This window comes from Caretta caretta, chromosome 10, assembly GCF_965140235.1.
Source record: "Caretta caretta isolate rCarCar2 chromosome 10, rCarCar1.hap1, whole genome shotgun sequence".
NCBI classification, from domain to species: Eukaryota; Metazoa; Chordata; order Testudines; family Cheloniidae; genus Caretta; species Caretta caretta.
Genome location: NC_134215.1, coordinates 64,319,556 through 64,342,389, shown reverse-complemented (window position 1 = coordinate 64,342,389; position 22,834 = coordinate 64,319,556). Strand labels below are relative to the sequence as shown.

General features: G+C 39.6%; 1 protein-coding gene across 15 annotated transcripts in view; it reads right to left on the bottom strand.

The window, feature by feature from the left end:
- The window catches only part of SEMA6D (semaphorin 6D), a 289,642-nt gene that overhangs the window by 143,581 nt on the left and 123,227 nt on the right, over window positions 1-22,834 (bottom strand). For all 15 annotated transcript variants that reach the window (XM_075133095.1, XM_048866514.2, XM_048866525.2 and 12 more), the window contains one exon: window positions 22,044-22,124. The gene's annotated coding sequence lies outside the window, so the exon portion shown is untranslated. The remainder of the gene's footprint in view (window positions 1-22,043; window positions 22,125-22,834) is intronic.

The following is a 22,834-nucleotide window of genomic DNA, read 5'->3' as shown; positions in this document are numbered from 1 at the left end:
GCAAGGGTTTTATTTTAATGTGAAAAATATTCAGGATTTGGCTTTCAGAAGAGTTACAAAATATACAATAAAACTATTGCTTTATGTCTTTCCATTTCCCTTCTGCTCGGAACTGAAGGCTTATTTTAGAAAAAGACCTATATATTTGAATATGCATAACATGATACTCATATCAAACACTCTAAATGAGTTGTTTGCTTTCTGTATACAACATGCACTCTTCTAATAAGCCAACAGATTTAGCTCACTCGGTATTTTTTATTATCAGGAAGCTTTGTTGTATGGTTAAACTGATGGTTGCATACGGCTAACTTTCTGAAAATCCTTCCCCACAAATTACTTTTTGATTGATTCAAACATGAGGGTATGTTAATCTATTTTTAAAAAGAGATGTCAAGTTAGTGTCCCACAAGAGTTCAAAAGCTGTCCTTTATCTTAATTACAAGAACATTAACATTTTAGCTTTTTTCTTTTTGCAGGTTTTTTCTGTGTAGCTGAGAGAGGGAACACTTCCTAGAAAAACAACTTAATTCAATTACAAAGCTAGACAAAAAAAGTATCACAGAGATATTGTAATCTCCTTTTTATGGGATAAATTATACACAGTGATCACTGTTAAGAAGTCAACATTTTGCAATAACTTTACTGCCCTCGACTTAGAATGGGACACAATGAAAATGTCTCTGTGGGGTAACTGCTGGTAATTGTTGACTTTTTAATGGCAATCACAGGGAGGGAAATAAAAATACAGTTGAAATTCACCCCTGTGCAGTGGTCTAGCACAAAGCCTATACACCTCTTAAGATATTGGCTTGCTCCACATTGCATTGTATAGATTCAGACAAGATTTATGATTAGTTTCTAGTACCAATATAAACACTACACAGCAAACTTGAATGGTTTGTATGTGTCCATTTGTAACACACATTACAAATTATACATGGCAAATTATACACTGTTATTTCTATAGACCAAGATTTTCAAAGGTGACTTTTGGGTGTCCGATTTGAAACACCTTAAAAAGGCCTGAATTTCAAAAAGTACCAATCATCTTTCTTTAGAAAACCAGACCCCTTTAAGGTGGGCTTTAACTGAAAACACCCCAAATCACTACTCACTTTAAAAATCTTGGTCACAATTTTAGCTGTGTGCCTGTATGTCCGCCTGTGACACTTATGCCTCCTGGTTACATCACCCACTTACTTTTGATTAACACAATATTAACACTAAACAGCCTGCACTTTAAGGTTGACCCATCTTTGATGTCACCGTCTCACCACTCAAAAATGAGGTATTCATGGGAAAACAGCAGCAGGTGAAGAGAAGAGAGGTAAGATAAAAAAGAGGAGGGGGAAAAGGTAGGAGAGGAAGAAGAGATGAAAAGAAAGAGAGAGAGAGAGAAGGGGAAGGGAATGCTTTCTCCACTGTTACCATTCTTACAGATTTGAATTTTTAACTAGGACTAGCTAGTATTTTTTATAACAATTAAAAACACAGATATACATGTGGTCCTCTGGTCCCTATATGGGATCATTCCCATTGACTTCCCTTGGAATTTTGCTTGATTCAATACTAAAGGTTCAGAGTAACATTTTAGGGTCTACAACTTTGCCTGCAAAAGAATAAAAAAGGTGGCTAAAGTAACTCTTTTTTCTTCTCCCCTCAAAACTAAAAAGGTCTCAGTTTGCCCTCAGACTAAGCACAGAAAGGGCAAATAACAATGTGAAAGCAAAAGCCATCATATTTGATCTGAAGGGATGACCCTTTTTTGAGGAGAAAAGGATATCTGGTCTCCCTGAGAGCTCATTTTAGTGACCTTCCAGGGTCAGAACTTTCAATTAGGTCAAGTTATTTGAATCACATGTGCTGGTTTTGTGATTCAGGCTGGATCAATGCAATGTGCTCCACTGAGGATGTGAAAGAATTAATCAATCTCATTTCACTTAGTGGACAGTCAGTGAGGTTGGGAAGTAAGTACCACAAGATCATGCCTTTCATCAACTAAGCTATCCAGCTACCCCTGGTTTGGTCCCCTCTTCCCCCATGTTAACTTGAAACCATGCAAAAATAATGTTAGGTGGCAGAATCCTAAGAGGGAATTAACTGTCACGTCTATTCAGAGTTGTATGTTTCATGCCAAATTGGAACCTGATGTTCAGTAACACTGTTTTTGACACTTCTGTGTTATAAAAGTAAAGATCCCTCCTTGCTCAAGGATGTCGATGACACTTCTGCCACTTCTCTTGCCGTCACTGCATGCAGCCCAGATGTTCCCTGCATTAAGCAGGGCATTGCCACAGCTGCTACTCAATGTAGAAAAATATTGGGCTCCAAGCAAATGTAGCAAAGAGTATCTTTCCTCCTTTTACTGAAGTTTTTGGAGGGCAATACCTTATGATGTGCATAAAAGATAAAGGAGGGAAGCTCTGAGGCTTAGAAGCAGAGGACACTGTGCAATTTCTCTGGCTCTTGATCAAAGCAACACAGAGCTATTACTATCCATTTGTTTCCCCTCCTTCTAGAAAAATATTCCTTACTGAAAAATGTCGGCCAGAGCAGCTTCTGCTGTACCTGCTAGAGAACTAGCAGAGGTAGTTTTTTTTTTTTTAAAAAAAAGAGAGGTTTTTTTTTTTTTAAAAAGAACAAAAATGCAAATAATGGAACACTGCTAGTTTGAAATGTAGCCTGTCTTGTTTAACAAAGGAGTAACGGAGAAGAAGGCACACTCCTCCCCTGCCCTTATCTGGGGATCCCCTGACATTGAATCATGGTCTGGTGCACAGAATAGCTCCTGATCTCTGTGTGAGCAAGTGGGATAAGAGAGGGGTGGCGAAGAGGCAGAGCTTTGCTCCAACCCCCCACTTGCTAGTCAGAGTAGCTGATTTTATATATATAGGGAAGAATATATATATCCGGCATTCATCCTGGATCTACAGTAATTTACTTCCCTTGGAGCAAGAGGGGGAACAGAGGAAATTCTGAGTGACAATTCTTTGCTGGGGTTGCTGCTGGGATGGAGAAGTTACACACCATTCCTTACACAGGGCCTGAGCCTAAAGGCTTATTCTAGCTTTATTTTGCATGATAAATATAATTTTTTTTCTCCAGAGGTCTCGCTCCAAGAACCTTCAGAGTTAAGAGAATTATCCCTGCTTCTAACTTTCCCATTAAGAGATCAGGTAAAGAGCTGCACAAAGGAAGCCATTTGCAGTATACAGAACACATTTTACTGTTCCCATATACAATGCTGCATATTCTTGACCATCATCAACTGTCACATATTCTATTAACTATTTACACATAAATAAAGCTGGTCGGAAAATGGAATTTCCATTTTGCAAGAAATTCCAATATGTCGACATTTGTTTTCATCCTAAATCTGGGAAAAAAGTCAAATTAGGCAAAATTTTCACAGAACAAAAATTGCTGAATTTTTCTTATGTTGCAAAAAAATGTTCTGCTCCATTTTGAAATGTCACTTTTAGAAAATATTTATTTTGTTGAAGTGGGCATTTTCCTGCAAGAAAGATTGATTTTGACAAAAATCACATCTTCTGAACACAATTTTTAGTTCGAAATTTTTTTAACCAGCTCACCTCAAAGACATAAGAGCCTTTAAATTCCCCTCCTTTAAAAGTCTTATGTTACAGCACTGCTTCTCTGGATAAGGAATAATGGATGCAGCTTCACCAGAAAGGGTCAGCCCTGTTCCCTTTAGGATCTAGTGGGCATTACCAGAGTGACACCAGGGATTTCTATATAAATTGCCTATCGTCCTTCCCCTTCCTCTGACCTCTGTTTACTTGTCTGTGCTAGTGAGCTCTTTGGAGCAGGGTTCATCCTCCTTAGAAAGCACCTGGCACACAGTGGGTGCAACAAACAGCAAATAAATAATAAGAATAATGAATAATAATACTGCTGTCTGGATTGACTGCTCTGCTTCTGTAACAGAACAAAACCAGCGAGGCTGCTAATAAAGACTGAGTTTGGAACCACACCGATTTTCTGCATGTTACTGCTGAGCCATCCCATCTTAACATCTGCCATCCATATCAACCACTTCATTACCCAAATATTAATAGGAATGATCATTTTCGTGTGGCATACCAAAAGTGATGTCGTACCTTTTGTTGTTTGCAGCCATTGCCTCCCAAACAATATCCCTCAATTCCAACATGTTTCTCCTAACATCGTTATTGCTTCTGCACTGATAGAGATGTTAACAAAGGGCACTCATGTTGACCTCTGTTTGATACAAAATGCAGAGAGCAGCCAGTCTGCTGGTTGAACATACTGATGTGCTATCTCTGAGTGTGTTGACCTTCTGTTCTGTGCCGCCACTTTTAGTCCCCATCTGGGACTGAGTGCTGCAAATTGATCAGGAATGATACTCTGTGATGGTTGCCATGTAATCTGCTGCCACTCCAAACATGTTCATTACAGAGGGTGTCACTTTCACTATCAGGTGCTGTAGGACGCACAGACACGGGGTGGTGATTATTATGGATAAGAAGAAACATAGGGGGAGATTATCGTGTTTTGCTGAAGAATCTGGGGTGGGAAAGAGTGAGGGGGCTAACTCTATGACTGTCATCCCCCCTCTTCCCATAATTCTGTGAATGCCCCTCCCTTACTGTAGGATCTGGGCTCAGTATGGGAGAAAGCAGGCCAGGGTCACATAGATCAGCAAGCCAGAGTGGGAGTGTAGGAATGGTAGGGGCCACTGCAGCAACAGAAAGTAATAGCAGCCCTATTGCCAATTTATAACCTATGGGGAGGATTTCATCTCACACTTGTGGATTGCTGCCCATTCTCCTTACTGGCTATTCAGGATGGGTGCAGAAGGGTGGATTTTTCCTCAGGAATTATTGTGTTATTAATAAAAATGCAGCTTAGCTTTGCCCAACTTCATTCTGTATTCTCCTAAATTGAGCAAGCTCTTGGCAACATTCTCTGGTACTAACATGACCACATTCTAAATTATTAGCATCTCCCATTGCAGAGCTAACCTATATTTATTGATTGCATACACATGGGCACACAGTAATAGTAAGAACATTTAACCATACCTTCTAAATATACGTGTACCCTTCAGTGTAGAAAATATGCTTTACCATTAAGTGTACAATTTGATATACTGTACATTTTTAGCTACTAAGTGCATTTTCACAAAATAAGTTGGTTTAAAACAAAACAAAAAAACCAGGGATTTATTTTTTATGAACACTTTTTTCTGGAGTAGGGGGAAATAAACCAAGGACACTACTTTCTTCCATGGATAGTTTTTATGGATACTATTTTATTTCAAGGTCTGTTTTTACTGGCAGAATGAATTAATTTTTAATCTATGATTAAATGTGATAAATAATACTTACTGGACAAAAAGGTTTGGAAAACAATGATACTATAGAAAGTTCTGTATTATTTCTTAAGACTTCCAGAACAAGCACTCAGATATAATTGCTTAAAGCTGACTTCAAAAGGTTCTGTTTCAATGCGACACAAGGTGGCTGCTGGCAAATATATAGCTCTCACCATCTTAAATATCTGCTTCTTGTAATCTGTTCTACAAGACTTAAAAATGAATAAATATGGTATGGTAAGCCAGATTTTATGCTTAACCTGCCATACCGTGGAAACAGGGTAATAATTATAGAGATGGCTGAAGCTTGTGTAGTGGTTTGTATGTTTCAGTCAAGTACACCCACAGTGTTTCTCTTTTCCAAGTTCAATTATTAACTCCACTTAAAACCCAATCCCCATGTGCGTGTTGACAAAAATCTCTGAAACATAAAAGATTTAATAGCAATACTTGGCATACATTTTTTTGGCAACATGAACTGAAGGGCACATGAAATGGAGTTGAAAGGCACACTTCCCAGCCCACAGACCAGTTTTATCAAAGTCCAAACTCTAATGTTTCTTTATTGTGGCAAAATCAAAACTTACTGTTGGCTACAGAAGTGTTTTGGTTTTTTTGTCAAGGCGAAAGCAGTTTAGATCCCTGTAATTTGTTCTACATGCTGAGATATCATTCATTGTATGCAGTAAAAATTTTTATGATAAGATTCTTTGTTACATTGCTATACGTATAAAATATATTGATATAATATTTCACAAATCCTAAAACTGATCTTCTGAACACACCTTTTCATTCAGGGTTAAAAACAAAAGATGATTTCTTCACATCTCATATTTATTTGGTAGCATTTTCCCTTATCACAGGTCTAGCCATGTAAGATATTTCCCAACCTTTTGGTCTATTCCAGCTTTTTTTTTTTGTCATACAAAAATCAAAGTACTTTAACTTTTTTACTGACCTTATTCTAATAGTACATATTAAATTAATCAGAAAAATTAGAGGAAACCTAATTTTCTCCAGAACATAACCCGAGTCCAAGTATTGCTTCCTTTTTCATTTGTCTGCATGGAGGCTTGTTTATTCAAGTCACAATTTCTTGGAGCGTCTTACTAATACATGTGATGGCAAAACCTAAGAAATTTGAACTCTAATTTTTTTAATGAAAATTGAGTTCAGTCTATTTTTTGACTATATAATTTAGGTCTTTTTTATTATTGAACTTTCACAGCAGCAAATGCTAAAAGGGCCTATTCCCTGATTCTTGGCACAGCCCTAGGATGGATGCTAGTTAAAGATGCTGCCAGAGATCTATAAATTCTCTCACTGATTTAGGATCCTTAATGGACCATATGCCAACAGAGGATAGTCATAGCATGTCCACTTTCCAGCCATTTGCACAACTTCACATGCCCCGTCTGCTGAGATGGTGGGGATGGCAGGTTTGGGAATGGCAGTGGCAAACTTGTACCAGCAATGTGTTCCACAATGTTAGAAGAATTTTTAGTTGACAGTTTTTGCCCAGTTTCCAGCCTTTTTGTTCATTGAGTGGTGCTGACAAGCCAGATCTGATTAGAGAACGCGGCCCGTAAAGTGGAAACTCATGTTCCATTTGACATTCCTGAATTAATTCATTTACAACTTTCTACAAAATTCAACTTTAGCACTGAACTATTTCATTATATTGGCTGATTTTTTTTTAAGTTTGAAGAAAATTCCCTTTAGACATTTTTGCTTTATCAAAATGGAATCCAAATAATCCTCCTTTTTCTGCTTTAAAAATATGTTTGTGTTGTTGGGTATGTATAACTAAAAATGGCTGAACTTTACAACTTCACATTACTATTACTTATATTGCAATAGCACCTAAAGGCTCCAACTTACTATTGTGGCCTACTGTACCCCTTGCATTGGGAATAAGGAAGGAGGCTGTAGCTAGCTAAGTGGGGAGGTTGTTGCTCTGTATGTGTTGCAGAGAGCGGCAAAAGAGGGCACTGAAGGGGTTTCTTGGGGGAAATATACTGGCACCAAAGATGACCTGGAGCACCCAAGATTCACTGCTGGACTGGAACTTGGCCCAGGACTCCTGAACGCAGATACACTGCTTGGCATCTGCCCTTTCTTATTGTGGTACCACTGGATCTGTGGATGTAACCCTGTTTTACCACTCCTCCTGTCTCCCCACCCCCCATTGTTCTTCTCCATTCATTCCTCCGTAAATAAATATTTTCCTTTCCTATATTAATTGCACTATTCTGGTGTGTGTGTGTTTACTCGGGATGTGTGTGTGTGTTTTTGGAATAGGTGCCCCTGGGGTGGAAGGGAGTTTCCCTGCTGCATTCCTGCGCATGCCTTTTCTTGGCTGATGCTCCTGCTGCGTGAACTCCATCTTGGCCACGAGGGAGCTAGTTACACTCCTAAGTGATAGAAGATTCTTTTTCATATATCATACATTCTCTTCCCCATAAAAGGTCACTTTGTATACTTAAGTATCTATGTTGGTCTTACACATATACACTGCTACACTCTTCTTTTCTTTTTTGCATCTATATGACTAGGATAGGCTTATGGTGTTAATTTTGAAACTGCTTCTTACAGGAGTTCTTTTATGCTGTTTTATTAACAGTTTATATTTTCCATTTCTGTTTTGCTTTTGCCAAAACTCCTCTCTTACATAGCTATTTAATTTATTTTTTTCATGTAGGTTGCAAATTGTATTAATAAAAACTTTAAGTATTACTTTCAACAAGATGGGATATTTGACTCTTGAATTATGTTAAAACCTTGTATTTTACACTTGTTTTTAGATAACTATGTTATCTGAAGTACTTGTTATACACTATTAAAATGAAATGTAATTTTGCTTTTCATCTGAAATTGAATTTTTCTCATAAGCTTTCAGAGAAATTCTTTTTTTATATGTCTAAGAGTATCTAGTTGTACTACCGGATATTTACATTAACAGATCACAAAACTACACTATAGTTTTCTTAATATTTTGCACTGTTATATAAATATGAACCCTTGTGCTAACCTGTTAGTCTTCTTCTAGTTTTTAAATATAAACTTGTTCTCAAGTCCTACTGAAGTCAATGCTCAAAGTTAAGTATGTGCTTTAAGAGCGTTTCTGATTTGGGGCTCTATTCCATATAGTTCATCTCTAGCACATGATGGTAGTCTGTTTTTCTGTCTATTTATTAATATAAACAGTGTGTCTTCTACTTATACTATATATGGGTGAGGACATTGTATTACTCTTGCATGCACACACATTTTAGAAACATGTCATATAGCATATCTAACATTGTACACAAAAATGAATTAATCATAATTCTGATTATGTTATTTGTGAAATATTATGCGTTGTGTAATTATAATACATACTTTAGTGCTGCATTTCCCAAACTGTGGGTCGCAATGCCCAAGCGTGGTCATGAAAGAGAACTACTGGGGTTATGAGACATCGAGGTTCTGCAGGGAGCGCCCAGGTCCCGCTCTGCCTTCCCGGCCCTCCTGCTGGAACCTGCAGAAGCCCTCTTTGGCAGCAGTAAGGAGTTGGGGGTGGGGGAAGGTCTGGGGAAAGCAGAGGGTAAGGGCACCAGGTAGGTAGGACAGAAGAAGTCAGGAAGGCTGCTCATGGTCCCATCTCAGGGCAGCAAGTAGAGACGCATGCAGCTAGCTGCCGTTGCGGGGTCAGAGGTGCCCAGTCCGTGCCCTTCTGCCTGCTCTGAGATGCAATGGCAACTCCCTCCTAGGAAGGAGGGAGGGCGGTGATGGGAGCAGGGTTGGCTGGGGGATGAAGGGAGGGGGTTGAGGTGGGGAGCAGGGCTGAAACATTTGCTGTCACAAGAAATACCTGAATTGAGGGTCACGTTAACCAAGGTGAGCCCACAGGTGCTCATGGGCTGAAAAAGTTTGGGAACCTCTGCTTTAGTGCATACACACATAAGAACGCTAATGTTTAACATTACTTTAACACTATATTTTTTGACTGTGCTTAACTGTGCAGTCTTAATATTGGATTAACATAGTGTGACAGGGTCAGGCCAGAGGGCTACAGGATAGTGATCCTATTGGGATCCGGGAAGTGGGATACATAGAATCATAGAATATCAGGGTTGGAAGGGACCCCAGAAGGTCATCTAGTCCAACCCCCTGCTCGAAGCAGGACCAATTCCCAGTTAAATCATCCCAGCCAGGGCTTTGTCAAGCCTGAACTTAAAAACCTCTAAGGAAGGAGATTCTACCACCTCCCTAGGTAACGCATTCCAGTGTTTCACCACCCTCTTAGTGAAAAAGTTTTTCCTAATGTCCAATCTAAACCTCCCCCACTGCAACTTGAGACCATTACTCCTCGTTCTGTCATCTGCTACCATTGAGAACAGTCTAGAGCCATCCTCTGTGGAACCCCCTTTCAGGTAGTTGAAAGCAGCTATCAAATCCCCCCTCATTCTTCTCTTCTGCAGGCTAAACAATCCCAGCTCCCTCAGCCTCTCCTCATAAGTCATGTGTTCTAGACCCCTAATCATTTTTGTTGCCCTTCGCTGGACTCTCTCCAATTTATCCACATACTTCTTGTAGTGTGGGGCCCAAAACTGGACACAGTACTCCAGATGAGGCCTCACCAATGTCGAATAGAGGGGAACGATCACGTCCCTTGATCTGCTCGCTATGCCCCTACTTATACATCCCAAAATGCCATTGGCCTTCTTGGCAACAAGGGCACACTGCTGACTCATATCCAGCTTCTCATCCACTGTCACCCCTAGGTCCTTTTCTGCAGAACTGCTGCCTAGCCATTCGGCCCCTAGTCTGTAGCGGTGCATTGGATTCTTCCGTCCTAAGTGCAGGACCCTGCACTTATCCTTATTGAACCTCATCAGATTTCTTTTGGCCCAATCCTCCAATTTTTCTAGGTCCTTCTGTATCCTATCCCTCCCCTCCAGCGTATCTACCACTCCTCCCAGTTTAGTATAATCCGCAAATTTGCTGAGAGTGCAATCTACACCATCCTCCAGATCATTTATGAAGATATTGAACAAAACTGGCCCCAGGCCCGACCCCTGGGGCACTCCACTTGACACCGGCTGCCAACTAGACATGGAGCCATTGATCACTACCCGTTGAGCCCGACAATCTAGCCAGATTTCTACCCACCTTATAGTGCATTCATCCAGCCCATACGTCCTTAACTTGCTGACAAGAATACTGTGGGAGACCGTGTAAAAAGCTTTGCTAAAGTCAAGAAACAATACATCCACTGCTTTCCCTTCATCCACAGAACCAGTAATCTCATCATAAAAGGCGATTAGATTAGTCAGGCATGACCTTCCCTTGGTGAATCCATGCTGGCTGTTCCTGATCACTTTCCTCTCATGCAAGTGCTTCAGGATTGATTCTTTGAGGACCTGCTCCATGATTTTTCCAGGGACTGAGGTGACTGGCCTGTAGTTCCCAGGATCCTCCTTCTTCCCTTTTTTAAAGATTGGCACTACATTAGCCTTTTTCCAGTCATCTGGGACTTCCCCCGTTCACCACGAGTTTTCAAAGATAATGGCCAATGGCTCTGCAATCACAGCCGCCAATTCCTTCAGCACTCTCGGATGCAACTCGTCCGGCCCCATGGACTTGTGCACGTCCAGCTTTTCTAAATAGTCCCTAACCACCTCAATCTCCACAGAGGGCTGGCCATCTCTTCCCCATTTTGTGATGCCCAGTGCAGCAGTCTGAGAGCTTGAGAACTTCAGTCTATCATCCGCAGACCAATGGGCTGGTAGAAAGTTTTAACAGAACCCTCAAGGCAATGATAAGGAAAGTAGTAAGTCGGGACGGGAAGGATTGGGACACCCTACTACCCTACCTTATGTTTGCAATCCGCTAGGTACCTCAGGCCTCAACTGGGTTTTTCCCCTTTGAGTTATTATACGGACGCCACCCCCGTGGCATACTAGATATCGCAAAAGAAATCTGGGAAGAGGAACCCAATGAAGGAAGAAATATAATTGACCATGTGTTGCAGATGCGAGAACGGATAGCCCGGGTCACCCCTATTGTACGGGAACATTTGGAAAAGGCGCAGGAGGCCCAACGAACCTTTACAATCACAAGGCAAAAGTCCGACAGTTCCAACCAGGGAATCGGGTGATAGTGTTGGTACCCACGGCGGAAAGCAAGCTTTTGGCCCAATGGTAGGGGCCCTATGAGGTGGTTGAACCCATGGGGGAAGTAACCTACAAGGTGTGGCAGGCAGGATGCCGGAAACAAGAACAAATTTATCACATTTACCTCTTAAAGCCTTGGCACCAACGAGGTGTGTGTGTAGTGGCCCAAGAGACCCCGAGCCAGGGAAATAACATGCAGGAGCAGATCAGGATATCCACTGATCTGACACCAAGCCAGAAGGAAGATTGATAACTGAGATGACCAACCAATACCAGGATGTGTTTTCAACCAAACCAGGTCGGACCACTGAAGCAGATCACCATATTATCACAGACCCTGGGGCAAAGGTAACTTTAAGACCCTACTGGGTCCCAGCAGCAAAAAGGGAGGAGATCAAGGCAGAGGTAAAAAGGATGTTGGAGCTGGGAGTCATCGAAGAGTCCCACATTCAGTGGTCAAGCCCAATGGTGTTGGTGCCCAAACCCGATGGCACCACTAGGTTTTGTAATGACTTTTGCCGGCTGAATGAGATATCCAAATTCGATGCATACCCCATATCGATGAGTTAGTTGACCACCTGGGCAATGCCCAATTTTTGACTATCCTTGATTTAACAAAGGGATACTGGCAGATTTCCCTTGCCAAAGATGCGAAAGAAAAGACGGCATTCTCTACACCAGAGGGTCTGTTTCAATATACTGTTCTTCCTTTTGGACTGCATGGGGCACCTGCCACCTTCCAGCGTCTTATGGACAAGTTCTTATGGCCCCATACCAGTTATGCAGCTGCATATCTGGATGATGTGATTATTCACACCCCCGACTGGGAAACCCACTTGGAAAAGGTGGAAGCGGTTCTGGACATGTTAAGACGGGCTGGCCTCACAGCCAACCCAGCCAAGTGTGCTAGAGGGCTAGCCGAGGCTAAATACCTTGGCTACATTGTAGGAAGGGGCATGGTCAAGCCCCAACTAAACAAACTAGAGGCTATCCAAAATTGGCCCCGGCCAAATCGGAAAAAGCAAGTCTGGGCATTCTTGGGTGTGGTGGGGTACTACCGATGATTTATTCCCCATTTTGCTATCAGAGCGAGTCCCCTGACAGACCTGATAAAAGCCCGGGGTCCGGACATGGTGAAGTGGATAGATGCCGCAGAGAAAGCATTCAGACAGCCCTCTGCAGTAACCCCGTGCTTATAGCCCCAGACTTCAACAAAGAATTCATTTTACAGACAGATGCATCTGAAGTAGGATTGGGACTGTCCTATTGCAGATGGTCAGAGATGAAGAACACCCAATCCTCTTCCTCAGCAGGAAACTCCTCCCAAGAGAGCAGATGTACGCCGTGGTTGAAAGAGAGTGGCTAGCTGTGAAATGGGCCATGGAAACACTACGTTATTACCTTCTGGGATGTTGGTTTACCCTTGTGACCGACCATGCGCCCCTCCAGTGGATGCAGCGAAATAAAGAGAAGAACACAAGGGTAACCAGATGGTTCCTGTCCCTACAACCTTTCCAATTCACCATACATCACTGGGCTGGAAGCCACCATGGCAATGCAGATGGCTTGTCACGGGTACACTGCCTGAAGTCCCAAGTTGCCCAACCCCGTGGTGTTGAGCGGGGGGGGGGGGGAAATATGTGACAGGGTCGGGCCAGATGGCTACAGGAGAGTGAAGGAAGGCAGATATATTAGCCCCAGGTTAAGTGGGTCCCTTTTTCCTGGGTAAGGTAACAGGGAAGGTTCCAGAACAATCAGGAACTTTCTGGAAACAATTAAGGCAGACAGGCTGATTAGAACACCTTCAACCAATCAAGAAGCTGCTAGAATCAATTAAGGCAGGCTTATCAGGGCACCTGGGTTTAAAAAGGAGCTCACTTCAGTTTGTGGTGCGCATGCGAGGAGCTGGGAGCGAGAGGTGCAAGAAGCAGAGAGTGAGAAGGCGTACAACTGGAAGACTGAGAAGTACAAGCATTATCAGACATCAGGAGGAAGGTCCTCTGGTGAGAATAAAGAGGTGTTGGGAGGAGGCCATGGGGAAGTAGCCCAGGGAGCTGTAGCTGTCACGGAGCTGTTACAGGAGCCCCTGTAGACAGCTGCAATCCACAGGGCCCTGGGCTGGAGCCCGGAGTAGAGGGCGGGCCCGGGTTTCCCCCATCCCTCCATCTCCCCAGCTCCCTACTTGATACCAGAGGAGTTGACCTGGACCGTGGGTTCCACCACAGGGGAAGGTCTCTGATCAGCAGAGACTGCGGGGATTGTTCTTCTTCCTTTCCCCATACTGACCAGTGATGAGGCTAACTGAGCGAACGGCAGATTTGAGCCACGAAAGTGGCCAAACTGAGGGCTGGCGTGAACCTCTGAGGTGAGAAAATCCGCCAATAAGCGCAGGACCCACCAAGGCAGAGGAGGAACTTTGTCACAATAGTTTTTGCCCAGAATATTCATTAAAAGAATTGGGAATAAATGGGTTTCTTCTTCATAAGAAAAAATAGGCTCCACTATCAGAAGATAACTTATTTCATGAAGCCATAATCCACTATTGAGACATCATACAATTACATTGGTAACATTAGCATGTAATATTTATTTTAAATAAAAGGGCCTATTGAGGCTTTCAACTCATTACAAGGAGGTCCGGGTGGATGACTTCATTGTACGAACACAGAGGAGTTATGAAGGGGATAAAAGATTTATTTATATACAAATATGTTCTCATTAGGAATTCTCTGCAACAACGTAACAGATACACTTGAAGGGCCATTACTCTTCTTTTTAACTATTTGCTATTTACATTTCGACTGGCTATGAACATTTACTAGGAAAAAACAAAACACAAAAAACAAATGAAGAATAAAAAATAGAAATATAATAACAAGTCTGTTAACTGCTGTACTGCAGCATACATCATTAGTTCTAGCGAATTTGCAGGTATTTTTCAAGACTCAGAAGTATCCTATTTTTATTAGCGCATTCAATTGTGAGTGTTCCAGTGATCCATTACGGTATGCCTTGGTGAGCCATAAAGCCACAGAGTATCCTCTACACCATTTGTGGTGAATATTAATGACACACTGAAACAAACCTTGAGATTTCTTAATGCTATATAATACATTTCATTTTCTCCCAAATAGGATTTTTGATATTTTATCCAACATATCCTTTCACTATGAAAATTAATTTACAGTTCAAACTCAACTGGAATGTATAAAAGCCACCAAGAGCAATCTCTTGTGATCCAGTCTCAGATCTCTCACTGTCATCTCACTACCATCTCAAGCTTTATAAGAACACCTGCTCCGCCCCTCTGTTCTCCATCACAGCTGACAACATGCTCTTCCTCTCTGAGACCAGATCCCATAATCATGGGGTCATATTTGACTACGCCTCCTGCTGAAAAGCCAAATGGGGAGGCAGAATAAATAACCAACAAATAATGATAAACAACAAGAACTAAACCATGTTTATGAGTACATGTCTAACTTAATAACAATGGCATCTTATTATTGTCATTCTTGTCCTTTTCCCCTTTCCCCTGTCTTGTCCATTAGGATCCTAATCTGTTTTGTCATATTAAAATTAGTTTCTATGCTCTTTGAGACAGATTGTTTCTTCACTAGTTTATTTAGGTTCCTAACACATCAGAAGAAAGAAAGGAAGAAAGAAAGAATAATAAAATATATGAAAATATTTTCCATATTCTGGAAAATATGGCTGAATACACTTATATTCTCCAAGCATGCACTTAAGGCCTCCCATATCTCAACCCACAGTTCTGTAATGACCTAGGTCATCCACCACCAATATTATATGGACAGTTACCATACGGACTGTAAACTTTTGACATAGCAGGATGGACTTCAGAGTATTTGCTTTTCACCTTGGATTTACATACAGGCTGTGCAAAGCTTTTCATTGTGTGTATGTAAATTGATTGCTAGGAAATCTTATTCATGTTTTGAAACAAATAATTCCATTTAAAATAATTGAGATTAGTAGCATAAGACCCTTCTAGTAATTGTCTAGAGTAGAAGTGGTGTTGAGATGATTTATTTCCTTCATGGAAAATAAATCAGATGAAAAATTCTTCTTTCCACTTTGATTGATTTATTTCTTCATTTTGTTACATTTTTGGCAAAATATAAAAACTGATTTTTCCCTCTAGCTTTTGTTTTTTCAATAAAACCCTGACTTTCTTTGATGAAAGCAAGTTTTTTGAAAAAAAAAAAATCTTCTCACTTGAAAATTCATTAAAAAATCCCAAAGGTTTCAGTGGAAAATTTCCAACTAGCTCTAGTTGGAATTGTCCATGCTGGACCTTCCAAAATTAACAATTTATAGGTAAGTGAGATAAGAAACTTCCATTTCCTATGGTTGTTAATATCATATTTTTTAACTGACACACAATAATGTCTCCCATTTAAAAGTAAAAATACTTAGTATGCTATTTTTAGATAAAGGATGGGAATAATCTAGATTCATGAGTCTCTAGAACTGCATCGCATGGCAGAAAATATAATAAATTAATACAATGTATGTGATAGAAACAGTGTGGAATGAACATGGATTATCAAGAGTTATAAAACAAAGCAGTTTTGAGGAAGTTCTAACTCAAGAAATCCAAAAGTTTCCCTTTGGTAGATTTTACTTGGAAATGAACTGTATTTATGAAGCAAGCTGAAAAGAACGAGCTTTGCAATTTTTTTGAAAACTTAAAAAAAACCTCATTAGCAGACATACTCTTATGGAAATAAAAACTGTAGATTTTCACTCCATTCTTTTGGGACTCAGTTTATGAACTCTGGCATGGCAAATGACAGAAAATCATTCTGAAGTGTTTCCAAGTTATCATTTTAAAATTCTCTCTTTCAACTGGCTTGTGCTAACGATTCACAATAAAAAATGGGTTTTTAGAAGCTTCTGTTGCCTACAACCACTCCTTTCAATCCTGCTATTAACTCTTTACCTCCCCAGGAGTCCAATCCAGCTCCCATTGACTTCAGTGGGAGCTGAATCAATACAGTTAACTTCAACCACTGGGCAAATATTGAAAAATTCGATAATTCAATGGGGCTTTCCACTTATTTTCCTCTGATATCTGCATTATGTCAGGCATAAAAATAGCCTACTTTTGTTTCCATAATGGGTTTTTCAAAGCAATCTAGGTGGGCTGGGAGATTCACAATCTGACAAAACAAATATTTCTTTTTGCAGAGAGAATATATAAGTTTTCCCATCTATCACAAAAAAGTCTCAGAAAGCTATTCAGTACCCAGTGCACGTTTCTTCCTCTTCACAACTCATTTTCCCTCTTTTTTGGTGACAACCTAGGCAATAATTCACAGCTCACTGGGTCTCCTAAATAACCCCCTTTATATTTACATGGTAGGCAATCCCCCATTACCCTGCAGGATTCAGCTGTACTGGCAGTCATTAGGCTTTCTTAAGGCTTTGGAGGTTTAACATATCCTCCTCTAGTTAGTATCTTTTAAAAAACCCTTGAATGGTTACCTTCTCTGCAAATAAATAATGAAACTTGACAATTTCATAAAAAACATAACTGTCATTTTGTAATTTTGAAGTGTTTCCTCCTTTGGGTCTCATCCAGACTCCCACATAAAGTCTTTAAAGCTCAGAAGCATTTCATCGGTCTGATGATTGTTATGTTTCTTCTTTTTTGTTGGAAATTAAATGAGCTACTTGAGTGACTTTGCTGAAACTTTTATAAGTGTACACTTACTCAGCCTTATGTATTGCAATTAATTTAATCCAGCATTGTTCAGAAGTCTGGGAAAGAACAACGCTTTCTCTATTGCCATACTAAAAAGCCTTGTTAGAGGCCCAAAATAAACTGGAATAAAGAAAAAGAAAAAATGATCGCGAGAAAGAGGTTTTGTCTAATATTGCATATAGGTGTCACTAGTTAGGTGTGACCTAGTGGTCTGAGCAGAACACAATGAGCCAGGATTCCTGGGTCAGAAGCTCATACTGGCTCAGAAGCTGATTTTTGTGGCTTAGAGAAAGTTGCTTAAGATCCTACCCTGCAGCCTCCATTCATATGAGTCAATTTGAGACTACTCAAAGTAGAGGCTGCAGGCACTGATAATTTCTCTGCCTTACTTCCCTACATGTGCACTGGGGGAATAAGGCTATCTCACAGAATTGAATAGTAAATGCAAAGTATTATTATTGAGGGTTTAGAAGAATAAAAACATGGGACCTGATTCTCACCTGAAATACTACCACTACTAAAGTTTTACACTGTTGTAAGCTCTGATTTCAATGGAGAAATATCAGCATAAAGCTGGAGCAATGCCATGGTGAATCTATTCCAGAGTGTGATTAGTAGTGTGAGAACCTTAAATTCTGGGGAAAATCCATAAACTGATTTGTTTACTGCACTGGTGAATATTTCAGACTAACACATCAAGACAAATTATAATAGCATCAAAAACCTCAGAAATTTGATTTTCACTTGAGAAAAAAGATTGAGTTATCTTTTTGGTTTGCAGTTGCCTTTTTCTCTTTATAATAGTCTAAAGGTTTAATGGTGGTATATGATTCTTTGATTAGGACCAAGGGCTTCATTATACCAGATCCCACATGTAATATTGAGTGTTATATTAGATATGCTTTGACTAAAGAAGCAAAGAGGCAGAACCAGAATAATTATAGTTTTCCAATTAATTCTTGTAAGAAAACAGGCAATTTGCCAGCAATTTTTGTGGTCAAGAAGTCATGACAGAATAGGATAAGGGAAATGATGTTAATTAATTCTCAATGTCAATGCTAACTGTTACCAAAGTTAGCAAGAACATTTTGAAAGATACAAGAATCAAGACATTCCTGGAAGTGTGTTTACCACATGTTAATGTGGTAAAGTAATGAGAAACAGCACTGTTGCACAGAGAAACAAATATCTTTATCCCATAGCATTTGACTGAAAGGAGGGTTGTTAATCTAAAGTGAATTGCATAGTGTCTTTTTCATTCAATTGAAGAGTTATTCCTCTTTTTTATTATATTTTTGTTATAGTATCTTTTAGTTTCCAAGGTGTTAACTTGCACTGTTAAAGTTTCTTTAGGGGATAATCTCACAGTTTCAATTGAGATCCTTTGATAACAATGTTTCTTTTAAACTTATTATTTGTGTAAAGTTCAGGCTAATAAAAGTAACTTACCCTATTAAGAGAAATCCTGGAAGCAGAAGAGCATTTTAGGATGCTAATTGCTCATGTTACTAGCCATCCATGAAGCATATGCTGAAAACACACTAAAGGGTTTAGTAATGCTTCTCTAAGTCATAAATCTTTTACAGGTACAATTATGTGAGAACAGCAATAGGAAAAGCACATTAAACATCTGGAGTCAGATGGGTTTACTGAAGTAAAATTACAAAATTAAATTTAGATGAACTTAATTAAAAAGAGGATCCAATTTAATATGGACATTCATCACATTCTCATTGAAATCCTTTCTTGCCTCAAGAAAATATAATAAAGTTTGAATACAAAAGCTGTATAAAGGCTGAAATGAGGTGTGAAAGGATGGTCAAATAAAGAAATTCAATAACAAGGAAATCTCTCTCCCCCTTTACATACACACAGCTGGACAGACACACTTTAATAGCACAGATTATCTATTTTTTTAAATTAGTAATAATAAGGGAATTAAACTGGTAACTGCAGATGTTCTAAAGGTCATTATTCTTATACCTCCTGCTATACATGGTGCATATATTGAAAATGGAAGGATGGAAGTTTTATATGTAGTTTTAGAATGTACACACAGGTGTATTGAATTTTATCTAATAGCAATGGGAGTTGCACAAGCAAATCTGAGGGCAGATTTGGCCCAGAGATTCAGTCTCTAACTTTACCTTATAGCAGTTACATCTTGAACTGTTTAAAATGTTGTTTTCTTGTCCTTAAGTAGTACTTGGCTTACTTTCATTGAAGTCAATAAGAGTTTTACCACAGGACTGGGCCTTCCATGCCCTGTGATGGATTTTCATTTGCTTTAATTCAGAAATAACAAACGAGGCTCTTTGCTTTCTTTTACTGAATCACTAGAGCTCTCTTTTTCCATGGTTAAAAGGTCTTGTAGTTCAGCACCACCTGGCCTTTGGTTCTCACAGGTTCTCCACCTCTCAGAAGCAGCACTGACTTGCAGGTCCCCAGGTTACAGTACACCAAGAAATCAAAAAGTGATACAGAACAGTTTGGAAAGCTTCTAAAATTGTTACTAGGATCATGATGTTTGCCTACACAATAGTCTTTACAATTTGCAGTTCAGCACTTAATTAGATTTTTCATGGCTACTTGATGAGGCAAGGCACTATTAAAACTCTATCTTTTTCTTTCTAATGAAGAAGTATACTGGTCGCCTAGGCCCTGATATAGATATAGTTTTTCTCTAGGGATACTCAACATGTTCCAATTTTACAAAGTCACTCAACAATAATGAAATTTCATCTACTGTGAGGCTTCATAATATAAGATGATATCATGTTTACTTTATTATATAGAAACCTGCATGTGATAGATGGGAATGTGGCAGACATGACTGTTGTAAGATACCTCTTCTTAATAATCGGTAGTTATGATTAAGCTGCAAGGTTAATGACAGGAAACCGTGTAAAGGAAATACTGAAAAACAGTTGCAAATCCAAACTAGAAGACATTTGGGCTATATTCTGTCATTTCTTGGAATACGCAATAATGTTAAATATGAAAGCTTTGGATGTGTTTCCCCCTTAGTGCTAACTTTGTATATAGTGTGATACAAAATGACTTTACTGGTTGGAAGAGCGAATTCAGGTGCATGACTTCATTGAGCTATATCCTGCACAACATAGGTGTCATGTGCTTCACATAAAAATACCAGGTAAAAACTGGAGAGCAGGTCAATTACTCCCCTTCATTAAGAAGAGAGCTGCTACACAGCCACCAAGTTAATCCTGTCTAGTAGCAGGAGTCAGGCCAAATTGGGAAGTACTTTGCCAAGTGTCTTATTTGCATATTAAGGATTATGGGCATCCATTTGCCATCCACCGAGCCCCCACCCCTTTCTTTGCATCTGCTCTTGAGAGTAAAACAGCAAACATGCTGAAGACTAATTTTGCCTCCTTGTGGAGCCCTGAGACCTTGCATGGTCACCTAGACTGCTCAAATTTGCACCAGAGCACAATCTTGAACTCTCTGCTCCCAGCGGCACAACGACCAGAGGAACCAAAGCTGTTAACTCTAGTTCCATGCATCATCGCAAATACACACTGCATGCCAGGGGAAAACTGGCACATTTGAGGGGTTTGAGGCTCAGCATCTCACAGAACTAGGCCCAGTACAAACAAATTAAAAATAATTTTGTTAGTGATTCTCAGTTTAGGCTAAATGTTGCTATTTCTTGGTCTTATTTAGGTTAAGAATGATGTAAAATTTAACTAATAAAGGAGGAACAACAGTGCTACATGTTTTATATATATTTTCATTAAAATGTCAGCTATTGGTTGCATTTGTTACGAGTACAGTAAGGTAACCTGTGAACTGGTAGCATAATGGGATACCTAACCTACGTATTCAGAAAAAATACATACAACAATAAATATTGGGCCTGTAAAATTGTGCAATCATTTTACATCCAGTACATCCAGTCATGTCAATGGAAATGTTAAATGTAGACTGATGGCATGATGGGACTAAACACCTCCATCCCCATCTAAATGTCATCAAGCCCAATATCATAATCTATAGACCAGGCATCCCCTACATACTCCCGCACCAAGAGTATTTGAGGAGTGGAAGGAATATGTGTGTCAGTCAGAGAGGGAACTTGGGGGTTGCTCTAATTTATGAGACTTAGCTATGGTCATAAGAGGCAATATGACAGCTCAGAATTGCTCGGACCCTCTCTGCTATCAGTTGAGAATTTCCCTCCACCAGGGCAGGTCTTGGCTTTCACCATATAGCCAGATAAAGTCTGCTTTTTAGTTCTCAGGAGCACAGTGGAACAAGAACTGAGAAAATGGCTCAGTGTCTGGAAAATCAGATTATAGTTATAATGACAGCATTAGACTGGGAAGGTATTGCTAGGCCTTGTCACATTTGCTGTTTTCCCCGCAAGAGGAGAAATGTTAGATATCATTTTATTGCAGGTGATCACCAAGCTTGTGGAAAATGGATGCGCTCTCCAAAATGCACACCATTCCAGTTCAATAGCAATGCCTTTTGAGAGCAACTACTATAATACAGTGGACAATGAAAATGGCCTGATTCTTGCCCTGTGCATAAAGAATTCCAATTTTCCTTTGTAAACTATCAATTTTTAATTATTACTATGATAACTGCTCATTACTTCTGTTCAGATTTTATCATCAACTGTTGTCCTATGCAGTAATAAGCTGCCTTATACCTCCTTGTGATGGTCAAAGAGAAATATTCATCTTATATGAGTTTGCTTTTAGTGCAATTTAACATCTGACAGTAATATTATAATGCTATTTACTGTTTTATCTTTAAATCTTACCACAGAAAGCAAATGTGAAGATCTTTAAACTGTTGGCATCAGTGTTCCCGTACAGGCTGGCATGAGCTCAGGTGGGTGATCCTGCCAAAAGTCAGAGGAAAATATTCATCAGACAGATGATTTATTTTAATCATGCTTTCCCAGTATCCACAGAAAGCATGGTTTATATATGCCTGCTGCAGGTTTAATGATAAGACCATTAAGACAGATCTGAATTCAACACACCAACTTGTTGACTTTTTCAGGAACTGTGAACCTGAATACTGATTCCCAAAGGGCATTTTCTATAGAGAAACTGTTCTTTCATGAATGCAACAAAACAATCCTACCAAGAAGAATAACAGTGCACTGCATGGTTAGTTTTAATAAACTGTATTAGAAAGATGGTCAATGGGGCTGGGGAGGGAGAAGAAAAGGGAAAAAAAGCCAGTGGCCAATCTAAGATTAATGAAGTGTACTATCAAACACAGTTCTTAATTCTAGATCTAAGATGCTTTGAAGTTCATGGAAATGTGCCCCCTAGTAATTCTAATACGGGATTATCTCTCTTGACATCAGAAAAATAATATTCAGAGATGGCATTTAAGAGCTGACTTGTACAAAAGCACTTTAGGAGCAAGCAAACTTGCCTTTTTTACCATATACTGAACATTTTTAATAATACTATTTAAGTTTCTACAAAAAAAAGAAAACTAAAATCTTTAGCAAAGAGATATATTGAAAAATATATTTTACATAACTAATTTGTCGAATTATTCAAAATAGTTTCTGTTTAGGATGCTGAATTTCTT